This window comes from Coptis chinensis, chromosome 5 (assembly GCF_015680905.1).
Source record: "Coptis chinensis isolate HL-2020 chromosome 5, ASM1568090v1, whole genome shotgun sequence".
Taxonomy (NCBI): Eukaryota; Viridiplantae; Streptophyta; class Magnoliopsida; order Ranunculales; family Ranunculaceae; genus Coptis; species Coptis chinensis.
Genome location: NC_141460.1, coordinates 91,409,943 through 91,418,327, shown reverse-complemented (window position 1 = coordinate 91,418,327; position 8,385 = coordinate 91,409,943). Strand labels below are relative to the sequence as shown.

Here is an 8,385-nt window from a genome sequence, read left to right as displayed (position 1 = left end):
AAAACAGATTACACCATTTTTTTCCCAAGTTCAAATCCAAAGGATATGGCCACACCGTTTGGACTTAGTTCCAAACGGCATGGCCACACCGCTTTTGGGACTAAGTCCAACGATATGGCCACACCGTTTGGACTAAGTCCCAAACGGTGACCACACCCATTCAAGAGGTAAAAAAACAGATATTTTGTGTTTTGGCAAAACATTGCGCGTCTTGCATTAGATTTTTGTGTTTTGGCAAATAACATTGGGATTTTTGTTGATAACATTGGGATTTTTGTGTTCGCATTAGATTATTAATAGAGATACTTCATTTGTGACAAATTAAAATCGCCAAAGTTGTCGGAGAGCACAAGAAGAGTCATTGAATAGATATAAATTGAGATCTAAAGCTTAAGCACATACGCGCGCAGCCCCGGTAAGTAGTATAACTGTTTACTCTAATCGACAGCCAGACGTCCCCATTTAAAATCAATGCCGCTAATAGAAGAAACATAACCAAAGGCCATTCTTTGGCATGCCGCTTTACTAGATCTTGCACCAAAACCCTAGGATCTTAGGTGAACATGAAAAGAATGACAAGTCCAAAGCAAGATCACTATCATTTCATATTTCAACAATGTGACACCATGTGAAATACATTGTCTGAATTACTGAACATAAAGCTAAGTTGCTACATATCAACAACTTGCACTTACAAAAGAGTCCTAACATAACATTTTTTTACTACAAAGAGATTTCCAATCTAACTTTCTGACTTTAGTTGTATATCTAACTCTTTGTTCTTTATCTCCTTCCTGTAAAACAAAAAAATTGAATAAACAGATTAGTCAAGCAAAGTTAAATCAAACTGCTTTATTAAGGTCTGACAGAAAAACTAACCTCTCCACTTGCTTCCTCATGTTCACCATCTTCCGCCACCACCATTTGCCTAATTACCCCCCAATAAAAACACATGAATCAATATAAATACTACCACATATGTCAAATCCAACACCAAATCTAGAAACCTCATTGATTGGAAAACTCTTGAACTTAAGTCATGATCAACTCTCAAAAGAACAAAGAAAGACAAATGTCAATAAACACTCCCCACATCATCTCAACTAACACAAACTGAAAAGTAAAGCAAAACCCGCATCATCTCAAATGCCAATAAACAGTCCCCACATCATCTCAACTAACACAAACAAACCATTTCCATTTCCAACACTCGTCCCAACACAAGATAAAAGGAGGTAAACTAACCAAACTAACCACTAAACCATAAACTAACCAAACTCAACATACCTAAATCCTATGCTCTTTCACGATATCGTCCGCCAATGAACTTGCACCGGGTCAAATTGTATGCCTCCATGAACTCGTTCTGTGCATCGTCTGGAATCGCAGTCCCACCCAATTGCAGGCCTTAATTGAGCAAGCGAGAAATTTCATCGATGACGGAGTGCTGTCAAAATTAAAACGAAAAACTACATTAGTATATACATTTACATTTATAAAATACCAAAACAAAACAAAACAAAAATTAACGTTGTAAGATATTAACTCACCAGATTATGATATGGAAGACTCTGTAGGGAGTAGTGACTAAGATGATCAGGGTTTATCATTCGAATATGACTATTGTTTTCGTACCAACTCATGTATCTACTAACACACTCCCATGGATAAGATGGAATGGGTCCTCGTTGTTCAAGTTGAATCAAGTGATTCTGCCATTTACTCCAGTAGGAAGACGCAATATTAAATTTCACATCATACCCGCGTCTGGAAGTAGTTCGCGTCGAGGTCTTTGGTCTTGGGGGATCTAAGGGTACAAACTGCATATGACCCAACTGACGCACAACCCTTGCAACATTGTACTGCTCGACATTATCAAGAAAGCATATAAATCCCTCGAAAAATGATATTTTATCCACCGGCCGTGTAGCTCGGACTTCAACATAGGGATACCATTCAACCTGTCAAATAGCATATGATCGAGGAAATTAATCATTAACCACATACTAATAATATCAATTAATAAGTAAAACTATTTACATACAAAAATGCTTACATCGGTACAAGTCATATTATCAATGGTGGCTCGGGTATGCTTCAATGCAAATTGTTAGCTAGCATAAAAGATCGAAAGTAATCGAGTACCTATGAGCACGGGACATGCTCAACTGATAGTCCTCATTTGGGTATGGCCTGAACACTGGGAAGTACTCATAAATCCATGCCTACATTAATATAGACACCCAATTAATATTGTAATAGATAGATAAAATTGACATTGAAAAGAAAAACAAAAAAACTAATACCTGTAGGAGAGTGAAATAGCCTGAAACACCCTTCACCTTGGCACTTGTGGCAGTCCCAAGACCCCTCAGATAAAGTAAGCCGGTAAGGTCGCACCCCACGCCAGTAGTCTCTCGATCTCGGCAAATTTCGAAAGCAGTCTCAGATAACAAATGGGAACTGCAGTTCCAAAACGTGTCGGTGAAGGCAGTACATCCAAAGAAAAATAACAGATAAGCTCTCATAGCAAACTGCACCTCTTTTTGGGTTGACGCCTTCTTCACAACAACCCCATTTTCATCATGTAAATCTTCATCTGTTACCTTCCCAGCAAACTGCTTCATCAAGAAATCCATCCTAACTTTGGAAGTGAACTTATTGGATTTCATCTCCGCATCTATCTTATCCATGGGTATGCCAAGATGTTTGTGGAGGAGTCTTTTTGTCTATTCCAAGGTCAAATCAGTGTCCCCAGTCACTGCTTTGCCTCTGATCGAAACTCCTAAGAGTTGGGAAACATCGTCCAACGTGATTGTCATCTCGCCCCACGGCATATGAAACGTGTTGGTCTCTGGATGCCACCTCTCCACAAACGCAGAGACCAACACAGGATCCTGATGCTTGTATACACCTAAGACCAGAGCACATAAGCCGGTCCTTTGAAGCTCCACGTGAAAAGTAGAACAATCTGAACACTCTCCGATGATATCCCATTGTACCAACTTGTTTAGGTGCCCATGGCACTTCAACACCCCTCGCTCCACCTAAAACAACAAAAACTTAGTATTAATGTATGCACAAGTTTCGTAATACAAAATTTAAATACTAATAGACACTATATGATAATATTACCTGCCCCTCCCAAACATTGCGAGCCACGTGCACTGCATAGTCATACAACATATGTGACACACAAGTACCACCTTCATAAACACCTCTCTTGAACTCCAAGTCATTGTTAAACTTTCTCACAATATTCACTGGAGGTACAGGTACATGGACTTCCTCGTCATCCTCGTCATCCTCCTCCTCCTCCTCCGCGTCCTCTTCCTCCTCGTCAGTCTCCTCTTCTGCATCATCAACACCCTCTTCTTCACTATTAGCATGACTTAGAACTACACTCTTCCCATGATCCATATTTACGTCATCGTCATCTACATCTACATCTATCTGCATCTACATCTAAATCTAAATCTACATCTACATCTACATCTACATCTACATCTACATCTACATCACTCAGAACTGTCCCCTTTCTTCTCTTTTGATTTCCTAACTCTAGACCACTTACAACATTACTGGGATCATCCGCTTTCGATCCCCTACTTAACCGATGCGAAGTGGTTGTTCTCCTTCCTCTCTTTTTCTCAGGCTCCTCATCATAACCCGAACTACTACTCCCCACCTAACAACTTCTTAGCACCCGTGGAAAACACTTTTCTGCATTTTTTTCACAATCACATTCTTTGTTCGAGGCATTGCTACAAAATAAATAGGAGTTAAAAATAAGACATTCAACTAATTCAAATTGTTGCAATACCAACGTGAAAAACAAAGAACGAAATAAGGCGGTTATGCATGCTATCTAGGCAAACTATACTCTATTAAATCCCCTCCACACACTAACAAAAAACCCAATCTAATTCAAGCATCTTAAATCGACTAGGAAAACTTTGCGAGAACGACTCATGTAAAACTTTAAAGCCGCCATGGAGATAATGAACATCGAAAAAAAAGAAGCACATTTGTAAAACTAAAAATAGTCGACGTGGCATAAGAGAAAGACAATATAAGAGTCAAGCTCGATGGGGAAAATGAAAGGGCCATAATCTCACGAGTGGAGGAACGAAGAAAGATCAACATCAAAGGGGAACAACTGCCGATACTTTCGATCTTAAGTCTCTAACTCAAAAACTAATGAATATGAACTGAGTGTAGAAGCTATTAAAGTCACAGTTGTATACATAGCACATCAAGATCAAGAAGTCAGAGAAAACTATAGAGTCGAATGCATCTACTTTGCACATATATATATAGCAGGAGGCATTATAAAAAATTGCTATCAGTTATTAAGTTGGATTCGAGCATATGGCATAGATGCAAGTTAAATGCAGCCACGTGGTCTTGAGTTTGAGGCAAGTACAGTGTCGGCAATACACATTAATGAATTTTGGCGTCTCTCTTGCTAGTTTGGGACGTCCAACATAAACTAAAATGTCAAAAACTTTTAATCTTTTGTACTTGCATGATCTTCATGGAAAATTCTTAGCTGGAAAGAAGCCTTACGACAATGCACGAGAGTACCAGGGTAGGACGGTAAGTAGTCGGGACCTTAATTAGTTTAGTTAAGCGTCACACTCCTACTATGATTTGCATGATCTTATATATATATAGAAAGATATAACAGTTACCTGAAACAGAGCTATATATTTATTTTGAATCAAGCAAGCAGTACTCCAGTCGATATGGCCTCAAATAAAAATCTAGTGATATCAACAAGAGAGACAATAAGTTCATAACTTCATTGCTTGATTTAATGATTTATTTATTTTGAACTTGGATAAACATAACATTGATGTCTCTGTCTCCATTTCTATAAATCGAAAAAATTAAAAATATAAATAACTTAAAAAAAAAAAATCCCAATGTACATAAACAAACATAACTTAAATAATCAAAACTCGAAACATTCAAAACTCTGATAGAGTTCAAAACTCTGACAGAGTTCACCCAATATGCTACTTCACCAAACTCTGAAAGAGTTCAAAACTCTGATAGAGTTCACCGAATATGTGTTTGTCACCGAACTCTGATAGAGTTCACCGAACTCTAACAGAGTTCAAAACTCTGAAAGAGTTCAAAACTCTGATAGAGTTCACCGAACTCTGACAGAGTTCACCGAATATGCTAATTCACCGAACTCTGACAGAGTTCACCGAATATGCTACTTCACCGAGTTTTCAATGTTACAAAAGCAATTTTGTCAATAGTGTTAAACTCTTAATGGATCATCAGTAGTAAAAACCTCTAGCAGATCATGCAGTAGTAGTAAGTCACTACCTTCTATATTTCTAGCCTAGCAGGTGTCGTTGAAAATTGGCATGGGATTGATGATTTTATTCACAACCAATAGAAATGGCATTTAGAGATTGGCTATAAACACCCCACGGTATAGAAGAACATATTGGTGTTTTAAACAAGCAAATTGAGGGAGATGACATTACTTGTTCTGCTATAAACACCTCTAAGTTGTCGAATGGCTTCAACTTCAACTAGAAGTTGAGAATTTGCATAGGAAATCATAAGCAACTTCCACAGTTAGATGCCACAGCTTATTCATACCGCTTCTATTGCCTTCAGTTCTTGGAAAATGATCAGATCATTCCTCCGTAACCTGTAAAGCTAGGCATTACATGCCCATAATAATTCCTTAGTACCCCCCTCCATAGCCCACACTATGTGAGTTTACAAAACCATCGGTGTTTTTATCGCGACACCACATAAAATGAGCGGATGCAATAGCATCTTTTAAAGGAGGAAACCATGTGTTGCTCACCGATCTATTATATAAACCACGATCATCACTAAAATCATTCTTCGTCACCGGCCGATAAAGAAAACATGTGCAGCTCAACATTTGAGATCCTAACTGATGTGATCAAGTCTAGGAGTAAGACCCAAAACGGTGCTATTGCCATACCAAACTTGTACATATCAGAGTAAAAGGAATATGAATAAACCATAAGCTTAGGCAGGTAGGGACAGAGAGAAAGAGAGAGAGAGAGAGTGAGTGAGTTAAGGTTTGGTTAAAATGATAACTTATAATGAAAGTGCGAATGAGTACATATTTCTAAGCAGTATTGATATCATAGATTAGTAGCGAGACTAGCAGTATTGATATCATAGATTATCACCGAACTCTGACAGAGTTCAAAACTCTGATAGAGTTCACCGAATATGCTACTTCACCGAACTCTAACAGAGTTCAAAACTCTGACAGAATACGACATAAAGAATACGACAGAGTTCAAAACTCTGACAGAATACGGCATGAAGAATACGACATAGTTCAAAACTCTGACAGAATACGGCATGAAGAATACGACAGAGTTCACCGAACTCTGACAGAGTTCAAAACTCTAACAGAATACGGCATGAAGAATACGGCAACGAAAATACCATTAAAGCAAAGTTTACTTCTAATACAGAAACTTGTTTACTTCCAAGTTTCGCGTTTTAAACAACAATATAAACAATTTCATACCCAATTCATACTTGTTTACTTGTCTAAGTTCATAAACAGTTGAACCAAGCGTTTTAAACTTGTTTACTTGTCTAAGTTCATACCCAATTTTGCGTTTTAAACAACAATATAAACAACATCCAAGAATAAAGTTTATTAGGTTAGTTCATACCCAATTTCGCGTTTTAAACAACAATATAAACAACATCCAAGAATAAAGTTTACTAGGTTTATTTCAAACAAATCCAAGCTAATTAAATATCAAATCAAACGAATTAAAAGTGGAAAAATACCTTAATCCAGAAGATTGGTTCAAACTGGAGAAGAAGAAGCCGAGAGAGAGAGAGAGAACCAATTTTGTGATTTTTGTGATTTTCGTTTTTTTTTTTTTTTGAAATACTGCGAAATTTTGAAATATCGGTTTTATCAGTGGTTTAGATCTTCAGATCTTGAGGGCGAGATCCGACGGTTCAAGAGAAGAGTGAGATAAGAGTGGCACTCTAGACAACCGTATTAGTAATAATAATTTATATAGATATATATAAATATATATACATATATATTTTAGATGTCACACTTAACAGCAAACTTTACCGTAAACTAACGTTTTATTAAAAGGTCAGAAAATGGTCATGAAAACGCACAAAAAACGGTCAAAAAACGGTCATGAAAACGCACAAAAAACGGTCAGAAAACGGCAAACTTCTTTCTATAAATAAGTTCAACACTTCCTCCACATTCACTCATTTTATATTCTTCCCTCTACACTTCTTATTCTAAAAAATCGTTTTTAGTCCACTCCAAATTTCAAGCTTCATGGATGCACTAGAAAAGTTTGAGCAGCGGCAAATTGAATATGCCAATCAAGTCTTCATGCTTATTTGTTGCATTATAGTAATGTTGTTAATGTGGCATATAGTTCTATCTAATATTTAGGTTTGTATTTCATTCCCTGTATTATTATGTTGTGTTTCCATACCGTTGTACGTTCTTACATCTTATTGTGATAGTATATCTACATTTTTCTTGTCCTTCTTCTTACGCTATTTAAGTAAAAAAAAAAAAAAAGGGGGGGGGGGCACTCCTTGTCACATGCCCCATTCTTCTCATCCACACTACATCCACTTTTGCACATATCTTAGAAGATACACGTGGTCTAACTACCCTGTGACACCTCGATCCGTATCTTTTACATTTTCGGATTGGTGCCTATTTATAACAATGGTAGACACCTCAAAAATATAACTTCCCTTTTTCCAAAAAAAAATTTTCTTCATCACTCCATCTTTAATGGCCCTAACTCGAAGTTTCGTGTCCGAGCAAAATTTTATGGAAAATTTCCAAAATGGTCTTTTTCATCCCTTTTTTTACACAGAAATATTACGTCGAGGATGGTACCCTCTTTTACATCATAAGCAGGTTTTTTATTCCAAAGAATTGGTCTTGTTGTTCTATAAAAGTTGTTATTTCCAAAACGGGCAATTCTTTGTCCGCGCTAACGGATGCGAGAGTGAATTGACTATGGAAATCATCTCTGAGGTATTTCAAATTCCTATTACAAACCAAGGAGTACACCTTCAGGATTCACCTTTCGACAATATCAGGCATTTGATGTTTGCAACTATCCTTTACGACGAATACAACAGGAAAAACCGTATTGTTTATCAGTGATCTTTGCAAAAGAACCAATTATCTGTGATCCAATGGGTAGCTCATAATGTGCTTGGCACGTCTAAGACTTCCGAAATAACCAAACCTCTCCTCCATCTATTTTGGGTCTTACAGAGTAACTGCAATGATTTTTGCATTATTAAATTTCTCTGGAACGCGATCGCACGTGCCAGGAAAAAGGCAGCTCC

General features: G+C 37.3%; 1 long non-coding RNA gene across 1 annotated transcript; it reads right to left on the bottom strand.

Moving 5' to 3' along the window:
* Window positions 1-573: 573 nt before the first annotated feature.
* Window positions 574-1,441, bottom strand: LOC147500031 (uncharacterized). Its single transcript, XR_015194582.1, has 3 exons — window positions 1,288-1,441; window positions 880-928; window positions 574-794 (listed from the first exon to the last, which is right to left on the bottom strand). It is a non-coding gene; the product is annotated as an uncharacterized LOC147500031 (long non-coding RNA).
* Between the last annotated feature and the right edge of the window lie 6,944 nt (window positions 1,442-8,385).